Raw genomic sequence first — 10,338 nt, 5'->3', positions numbered from 1 at the left:
ATGTTCCCCCTTACTGGAATGGAGGGGGAGAAGGGACAAAGACAGAGGGACACTGACAGAAAAAAAAGGGGTGATAGAGAGGGGTAGGAAAGAATCTGTGAAGAGGAAAAGACCAAGGGTGGAAAGAGAGACAGATGGAGGCAGGATGTAGAGCAAGGATTGGCAACCATGTGCAAGGCTGTGCCAAGGATATGCAAAATTTCAGCCTAACCCAAGACTTCACTGGGCGATGTAGTGATTAGTTCCTTTTTTTTTTTTTATAAAAGTGAGCTCATGACTGAATGTTAAGCGGGGTGGGGGGAGGAGGGGCAGAGATATGGAGGATGGAGAGAGAGGTAAAACATCAAGGACAGAGGGAGAAAAAGAGTAATACAATCTCAGAGAAAGAGAAATCGCAGCACCTGCATGAGAGGTCACTTGGTTATTTCACCGTTGTGCCTTTAAGACATAAAGCCCAGTATGACTTATGAGTGACAGAGGTTAAAGAAGGATGGAGAAAGAGCAGATAAAGAAAGACTGAGATCGATCAGCGGGGTTGATGCGCCCGGTGGACCATTAAACTGGGTGTCAGAGACAGGGTTTCTGCCAGCCAAAGTTCCATGGCGTCACAATTTACAGCAGGCCTCACCCCTAAGCATGCCCATAAAACACTGGGGATCCATTGTTGTACAGGCAGACCTTTGACTGAAGCAGCAGACCAGAGGTGATGGAGGATTACTGCAAAATACAGTCAGAAGAGAGGAGAGAGTGAGAGGGAGAGATTCTGAATGGGACAATTATATAAACATAATCATTAGTACATATTAGGGCTGTCAAAGTGAAACCTATAGTAGGCACAATGTTTTTGGCATCATTGAGCAAAAAATCAATAATAACCTTTCAGCATATTGTAATTCAAGTGTTTTGAGAGAAAACTAGACTTCTGCACCTCCTCATGGCTCTGTTTTCAGGCTTTAAAAAAATCTAGCCCGTGACGGGAGACTTTGGAAAATCACAGGTCATTTCAGAGAGAGAGCGCTGATCAAATATGAATCAATATTCTGTTACTGTAATGCCTATTTTTCCACATAAAATGTTTTCAGAAACATCTTTTAGTGTACTCTGGAGGCAGAATTAATCTAAAATGGTTGAGTTAAACCTCCGTGGGCTGAGAAACACAACCTTTTGTTTCCTTGTTGCTAAGATAAAGAAAAGACATGTGGTTGATTAACCCTTTTGTTTATATACTACTAATTAGCAACAGCAAATTGTGTGTAATGTCGCCCATATTACATTTTCTATCACTATTATTAGAGAACATTGTTAATTAGCTTCCCTGTCAAAGACACAACATTATACTGAACATATGTGCAAATGGTTCACTGACATCGTTTGTTTCCCTCACAACATCGGCTCGTAGCAACGAAAGCATTATTAAACTCTGTTATGGTTATGACACTCCCAGCTCTTGGTTTAATACAGAAAGTCTGCAGCGACTTTCTCGAAACAGGAAGATATGAAACTACAAAACCTGAGGAATCCATTGGTACTAACCATGTCATACGAGCAACTGTTCTGTTCTTTTCTTTCTGAAAGCCAAGAGTCTAACGCATACACGGATGGAGTTTTTAAACTAACGAAGCCATGTTTGACGTAGAATGATGGATGAAGGGCGCCACGCCACAGAATACATTTGTTATTATTTTTTCTTTAATTTATATTAAATGAAAATGTGAAATAATCTTCAATGCAAAGGTTACCAACAATGTGAGCAATGCAGCCAACTGGACCATCAGCAAAAAGCTATTTTTGGTCATTATTTGGCATTATTTATACTTAATGATGGCACAGATCCTCACTTTACATCATCTCTACATGAAACACAAAATGCATAGCGTTAGAAACATTCAGTATCTTCACTGTAACTGCATTTGGCTTTTTTTTAAATATAATATATTAAATATTAAACTCTGAATAGATAGGGTGGATAGATAGAGAGAGAGAGAGAGAGAGAGAGAGAGAGAGAGAGAGAGAAAATGTGGGAACAACACACTGATAGGAGGGAGAGAAAGAGTTATCAGCCATACATTCAGTTCCATTAACACCTGTCAAAAACGTCTTGTCCTTCAGATGAGATGCCATTCTGCATGGCTGGAGTGAAAGCATGAGCACATACAAATGCACGCACGCACACACACACACACACACACACGGTCAGTCAACAACTGTTATAGCTGCCAGTGTCTTCAGTGGAATGAGAGTCTTTCTTTCTTAAAAAAGGTGTCACACACCACAATTTCATACAACACACACACACACACACACACACACAGAACTACATTTGTATACACCATAGTACATGCAGGCTGATCTCATACACTGTTCCTAGATATACCTATGAAAAGTAATTCAGTCTAATTCGCATATATCCCACAAAGTCAATCCACATGTAATGTATGTAATCGTGAACCAGGAAGTATAAAGAGCGACAAACGCAGCGTAGGGAGGAGGTTGGGGTGCAGTATACATATATATACATATATATATATGTATGTGTGTGTGTGTGTGTGTGTGTGTGTGCATATACATGCATGTACGTATATACATGCATGTATACTGTAAATACAGTATATATATGTACATACAGTATATATATATATTTACATACAGTATATATATACTGTTTATACAAAAATGCAAAAAGTCGATGCATCCTGATAAAAACAAACACACAACATAGATCACCATAAATTAATAATAAAACATTAAAGATATAATCAAACATAAGAAGACAATGATAAATAAATGAAACATCATCTTCTGTGATTAGCTCTGTACTCACTGCAGCCAAGCAGCCTTTCTCCATCTCCGGTGTACTGATTGTTTATATCATTGCATGGTGAAATAATGCAAGCAGCAAAGTATTTTCCGAGTGAAAGGTCAGTCCCACCCTCTCTAACCAGATGGCCGGACTTTGGAGAGCCTCACAATTTTATGTGTCAATCAATCATATTGAATTCAGTGGTTCAAGGGGTCAGTGCATTACCAGAAGTGAATATTTTTCACCCTGTTTCTCATTCGTTCCCCATTGAAATTTATGGGGATCAAAAACTGTGACCCCCCCTTTGGACTGTGTCCAAAATCACTCCCTATTTCCTACATTGTGCGCTACAATATGCTGTCTGCAGTGTTTCTGGATGGATGCAAATGTGTGTGCTGTGCACGTTATTTACATCTGTGTTGGCTTTCATCTACGAATACATTTCATGTTTGTGTTTTTGAAAGTCTTTTCTTGATGTGTATGATTTTCCTTTTGAACTTGTCTGTTTGAATTTAAGTGCTTTGTGTTCTTGTGGGCGAGTGCAAGCATTAATGGGTATGTGCAGTTCATATATACAGTATAATATTGTGTGTGTGCATGCTTACCTGTTTTTGAACCCATGTTTGTCTCTAATGTGTGTGTGTGTGTGTGTGTGTGTGTGTGTGTGTGTGTGTGTGTGTGTGTGTGTCAATCAGGGGTAAGTAGGCCACCTGATACCCTGCTGAATAATTAAAGTCCATTCAGGGAGAGAGAGAACATTGCTGATGATGGAGGGATGAGAGGAGGAAGGGATGTGTTAAAAAAGCCTAGTTCCGTCAGGAGGTAGAGCGGATCATATTTTAATCACAAGGTTGGCAGTTCGATCCCCGGCACCCCCAGTCCACACTTTGCTTTGATGTGGTCCGTAGGCGAGACACTGAACCCCAGGTTGCTCCCGATGAGCAGGCCAAGGCCTTGCATGGCGGCTCCCCCACCATCGGTGCATGAATGTCTGTGTGAATGAGAGGCAAACTTTAAAGTGCTTTGTCCAGTAAAGTAGAAAAATCCTATATAAATGCAGTCCATTTATTGCCTATTGGGGATGAGGTGGGGGAGAGTATGGTATTAAAGGGTGTTTGATTTTAAGAGAGGGAAGAGAAGAAGAGAGAACACATCTTTAGGAATAACAGAGCTAAAGGACAGAGATAAGAAGAAGAACTTGCATTATATGAGGTCTATTAAGAGAGAAAACAACAGACAGATAGAGGAGAAAGGGGGAGAGATGTGATGTAACAACATAATGTAACATGTCGTAAAGCCACAACGTAATGCAACAACGCAACGCAACAACGGAACGCAACAACGGAACGCAACAACGGAAAGCAAAAACGGAACGCAACAACGGAACGACAACGGAACGCAACAACGGAACGCAACAACGGAACGCAAAAACGAAATGCAACAACGGAACGCAACAACGGAACGCAACAACGGAATGCAACAACGGAACGCAACAACGGAACGCAATGCAACATAACGTAACAACCTAACGTAACAATGCAACCTAACAACGCAACCTAACAACGCAACAACTCAAAGTAACAACATAACAACCGTAAATAAATAACAACCACCCTTAGAGGGCTTCCTTACGTAATGCGCAGTCCATTTGCTGCCTATAGGGGATGAGGTGGAGGAGAGTATGGCATTAAAGGGTGTTCGATTTTAAGAGAGGGAAGAGAAGAAGAGAGCACATCATGAGGAATAACAGAGCTAAAGGACACAGACAAGAAGACGAATAAGCATTATATGAGGTCTATTAAGAGAGAAAACAACAGACAGATAAAGGAGAAAGTGGGAGAGAGAAACAGAAAATAGACATTAATGAGGTATTCGACATCAGTGTTGTTGCCACCATTAACAAACAAATTAAACACAGAAGAGATGGAGGCACGGAAACAAAACACATTGCATCATGAAATGGAGGATTTCTCTCTTTATATTCTCCTCTTCTGTGCCTTCAATTCATCCTGTCTCTTCTATTATCTGACTTTCCTTTCCTGTTTCTTTTTCTAACAAAATCCACCTACCAACCAACATCTCTATAGCTCACTGATTAACAGGTTTTATCTTGCAAGTTTAATCCGTAAAAAAACTGTAGTGTTTTCCCCTGTTTCCATTCGTTGTGCTGAGCTAAGCTAGCAGGCAGCTCACCTTAGCTCCTTATGGAACTGACAGATATGAGAGTGACATTGATTTTCTCATCTAACCTACCACCCGAATGCAAATACAGTACTTGTGTTTTCCCCAAAATGTCAAATGCCTTTAACCAGACCTTAACTATAGAAGTGGCAGGTCATTTTTAACAGTTTTAGAAGACAGTGACAAATGATGTGGTCCTGTCGATGGGGGCACTAGATCACAATATGAGTCACTTTGGAAACCACTGACAATATTGTATTTTGACGTCTAGGTCGCAGGACTTGTTTTCTCCCCCCCGCCCCCTCTGCTTCTTTCCCCACAACCCAGTTGAGAGAAAAATGTTTGCAATGTACGTTACGGCATACCACCGGATATGTTGAATGTTTATGTTTCTGAACAAAAAGTATGTTCCATAAATATGTTTCTTATCACATCAGATTAACCTTGTAAATGTATTGGTTAGGTTTCAACAGCGTAACGCAACAACGTAACGCAACAACGTAACGCAACAACGTAACGCAACAACGTAACGCAAAGTAAAGTAACGTTTAGTAATGTAACAACTAAAGTTACTACATAATGTAACATTTGGTAATGTAACGTTTGGTAATGTAACGTTTGGTAAAGTAACGTTAGGTAATGTAACGCTTCGTTATGTAATAATGTAACGTAATAACGCAACGTAACAACGTAACGTAACAACGTAGCGTAACAACGTAGCGTAACAACGTAGCGTAACAACGTAGCGTAACAACGTAGCGTAACAACGCAGCGTAACAACGCAGCGTAACAACGTAGCGTAACAACCCCCCTAAGTGAGCTTTTTTATACGTAACAAGCATAACTACACTACATAACAAGAATAAAGTCAGCGTTTGGTTTTAGTTTCACACGGAACACAGACAGTGGGTGAAAGTCCTGTGTTTGTTTGACCCGTCCACCACCCCTCCCGCCTGCCCTTAGTGGACTTTCTCGCTTGTTAAACTCATTATTATACCAATATCAACTTTCAATAACAGTCATGAGATATACTACGTCGCCTGCTCTGGCATCATTTGTACTATGTCATTTGCTGCAAAAACGTCCACATCCAATGTATCTGTGGTTTTGCAGAAACATACAATGCCAACATTTTTTCCTGGCGACTGGGCTGGTGTCTCAGTCAGAGTTTAAGTCTTTAACAAAGCCTTAGTGAAGCACTTTGGTCATGGGAGGGTTTTTTGGGCCATGGCTAATCCCTGGTGGATCTGCCGATTATGAGACAGACTGGACTTTCTGCAGTGTGAGCAGACACAGCTGTCTGTTCACCTCTCATTTCATTTTGTCATCTTCGCTGTTCTCCAATTCGCTCCTCTCCTTCAATCCTCTTCTCTTTTCTTCTTGGCCCAGATATAGTTTCTCTACCACTCCTGGTCTGCTCTCCTCCGCTATTCTTCATCTCCTCATTTCATTTCCCTTCCCTCTCTCTCCACCTCATCTCCTGCTCTTCTGGCTCAGTGTTTCCTCGAAGCCTCTCATCTGCCACTATAGCCTTTATTGTTCCATCCATACAGAGCAGAAGATGACCCGTCTGACTTGTGTGTCCTCTTCACTTTACAAGTCCTTGTCTCCTTGCAATACACACTTTCCTTTCATTTTCATCCCCTGCTTGCTCCTCATTTCACTTTGTTTCTTCTTTATCTCTCTTGCATACTTTGCATTGTCCTTCACCCCATTGTTTTTCCTCTTTCATAGCCTCATCTAACATCTACAAGTTCTGTTCACCCTCTCCTCCCTCGCACATCTTCTCCTCATTCCTCATCCCACTTCTCTCCTCATCTGCCTCTCCCTCCCCTCCTTTTGTTTGTCTTTCTTTGTTCAACTTGACTTTACCAAATTGCCATCATGTTCTTTTTCCCTCCTCATCCTGCCTTCTTTCCTTTACTAGTACCACAATAAACTCTCCCTTCTCACTCATATTTTTCCCTTTTGATGTCTCTTTTTGTCTCACACGCACTCTCATGTTTTTCAAAATTTTCAAATTCTACTCAATTTCAGACTCATCTTTTATTTTACATCTTTTTTTTCTGGCTGACTTTCCCCCATGCTGTTCACTCTCTTGCATGTTCACCCTCTCTCTTATTCATACATGTAGGCTTTAGCTTCTTCTGATCCTCTCTCCTATGGATTTTCTTGAAATTCTTTATGTGCTTTAATGCCTCTCTCATCACCCCTCACTTACTTTCTCCTTACCTCTCCTCATCTGCCCTTTTTTTCATTTACAGCATCCTGGGAGACTGCCTCTCAACCCAGAAGAAACCAGAGTCTTCAAACCGAGCACATGAATGTTAACTAGTATTTCTACTTAACGACTGCGGCATGTGGGATGCGGGGAAAGATCAAACCTAGGTAAAGTTCCTTTTACACACAGAACTAAAGTCTTTGCTGACTAAGAAAGACAGAGGAGTTGCTGCCAGGCCAACGCTCCCTCCTGTGGATTACAAGCAGGCTGAAAATATATAATAACATATATAATACAGTAAGAGCATGGCTGAGTCAATTCAGAGAATAATTGGTTTGGATCTGTGGATGTTGTGTTTAGTGTTGAAACATTTTCTAAATTTGTCTGCGCAGCTAATTGAGCAGACAATGTCACGGAATCTCATCGAGTTCCTTGTGTTCAAATATCACCAGAAATACTGTATAGTAATTAAGGCTGGGAATCAGTGTGCGATACCTTTAAGTATAAATAACTAGGGGTGGGAATCACTAGGGGCCCCACAATACGATATTATCACGATACTTTAGTCACAATATGATCTTATTGCAATTTTAAACATTTTGGGATATACTAAGATATATTGCGATTTATTACCTTTTTTCAATCGCAAATTATGCCAATCCGGTCTCACAGCAATGCGTATAGATACCACAACATTACACGGATATTCCGCGTGTCATGAGTACACATTTTAGCCTTTTCACGTGTCATTTGTACGCAGCTTTTCACGTGTCATTTGTATGCCTCGCAAACGTAAGCAGTTAGGTTTAGGCAAGGAAATCACTAACTTAGGTTCAGGCAAGAAAACGACTTAGTTAGGGTAAGGGAAAACATCATGGTTGGGCTTAAAATAAGTAAGTAAACAAAGTAAAATACGCAAAGGAAACAACTACGGAACCCACGTCACAAACGTCAATTAAAAACATGTGACAATCGTGACGTGACAATCATCACTAATGTAACTTACTCAACAACAGTCTTGAACACGGGTTTCCTGGTTAAAAGTCTGGTGTTTGTTGGAGTCTCAGCTCTCCAGTCATACTTAATTTATGCAATTCCAAGATGCTTAGTTTAGAAATATTCGAATACACCATTTTTAGAATAGGTGAAAATAACATATTTATACTGCATGTAAAAAATGGCATGGTTTTTGCCCAAATCTGCATGTGATTATCATAAAGTAGGCATGTCCGTAAAGGGGAGACTCAAGGGTACCCATAGAACCCATTTTCATTCACATATCTGGAGGTCAAAGGTCAAGAGACCCTTTTGAAAATGGCCATGCCAGAACTCGCCAAAATTTGTAGCGTTATTTAAGCTGCCTTCCCGACGAGCTGGTATGACATGGTTGGTACCAATGCATGCCTTAGGCCCTCTAGTTTCATATGATACCAATATCTTTACCCTAGCTAAAACTGAGTCCACTACAACCATTTTCTCTTTCTTTCTCCGTCCTTTGTAATACTTTCTGCCAGGTTTTAGATATTTTAATATATGCTGTATTTTACTTTAGAATTCGACACCCCCGAATTAACTTTACACTCTCTTCTCCAGAAAAGATGTTGCCATCATAGCATCTGCCTCCCGTCGATCCCTGAATCCCATTGGATGCAAGGTCAGTGTATTTGGAGTCAAAGTTCCATTTAGCTGAACTATGACTGGCTCTCTCCATTGGCAATGACGGCCTTGTTCTGCACAACGTTGGGCTCCTACTTTTGGTGTGAAAGTCCTGCACACACTGGTAGCTCCATAAAAGACAACATGCAGCACAGCCTAGCTCCTCCGTTCTTTTTTATTGTGTCTTTCCTGCATTGCTGAATCACTTTGTCCCAGTAGCCCTACGGGAGCTTAACAACATTATGTCACATGTTTGATTGTCCTCTAGCCATCTGGATATAATCCTTGTTAAATTATCCATGGATGTTGTTGATGCCATACACCCCCGTTTTCACTTTTATAAATACATTCCTCACCTATGGCATGTCATTAACTGTTTTAATGTTGTAATTGCTCAACCTCACCCAAAGAAGCATGACTTTAACTTATCCGTCCCCAGAAAATACAAATACAGTCCATTCCCAAATCTCCATCTACTTCTAAGATCATCAACAACATCTGCAAAGACATTCTTCTGCTTTCTAATACGACTTAAGATCGAATGTTGTAATGTACCATTAATCACGCCATTGTGATTGACAGGCTCAAGCCCTGGGCTGGCATCTCAACCAGCTCTTGGCTGGCTACCTCTTTGTTTGACAAATAATAGATGACAGTCTCCATCAGGAATAATGTTGCTTCTGCCCTTTTTCTATTTATTTTGCATTTGCATCCCTTTTGACACATAATTTACAGCTTTGTTTGCATTTGTATTACCTCCTCGAAGGCCGTGGCCAGAAACATTATGTTTTTGGGTTGTCCGTTCGTCCATACATACGTACGTCCGTCCGACCTATTCTCGTGAACGTGATATCTCAGAAGAACCTGGAGGGAATTCCTTCAAATTTGGCACAAACGTCCACTTGGACTCAAGGATGAACTAATTTGATTTTGGTGGTCAAAGGTCAAGGTCACAGTGACTAGGGCTGTCACGTCGAAGGAATGTCCCCTGCGGTGATAATGATTGGCTCAACAGTGGGACATATGGTATCATTGCTTTTTTGCAAATTACTTAATATGTCCTGATTTTAGTGCTGTATATATAAGCTTTATTGTTAAGCTCTTATTGGGGATGGACCGATACTGTTACCAATACCGGATCGGACATCGGGCCGATACTGACTCAAATAACTGGATCGGATATCGGTGACAATGGAGCTGATCTATTCAATTCTATGTTTCTATACAATATACAGTATATACTGGAATTTTAACAGTTGGTCTTTGTGTTATTGGTTCTGCCCGTCCTCCATAGTGATATAGAAGGCCGGGTAAAAAGTGACACTGATGAGCGCAGCATTTTACCTAAAGCTGAACATTTTTCAACTGATGGCGACCAGAAAAAACACCAAATGTGCAGCGCAGAATACCTTGTCACGCTGCTGCCGTGACACTCCCTTTGCAAAGATTACAAAAAAAAAGCATGAACATAGCGGTTGGG

The 10,338-nt window shown here is 40.7% G+C and overlaps 1 long non-coding RNA gene across 1 annotated transcript; it reads left to right on the top strand.

Moving 5' to 3' along the window:
* Positions 1-4,419: 4,419 nt before the first annotated feature.
* LOC119484548 lies at positions 4,420-9,088 on the top strand. The gene is made up of 3 exons (XR_005206042.1): positions 4,420-4,593; positions 7,246-7,369; positions 8,796-9,088. It is a non-coding gene; the product is annotated as an uncharacterized LOC119484548 (long non-coding RNA).
* Positions 9,089-10,338: the final 1,250 nt, after the last annotated feature.

The sequence above is a fragment of the Sebastes umbrosus genome, chromosome 1 (assembly GCF_015220745.1).
Source record: "Sebastes umbrosus isolate fSebUmb1 chromosome 1, fSebUmb1.pri, whole genome shotgun sequence".
Classification (NCBI taxonomy): Eukaryota; Metazoa; Chordata; class Actinopteri; order Perciformes; family Sebastidae; genus Sebastes; species Sebastes umbrosus.
The sequence above is the reverse complement of the archived record's forward strand: the minus strand, read 5'-3'. Positions and strand labels throughout refer to the sequence as shown.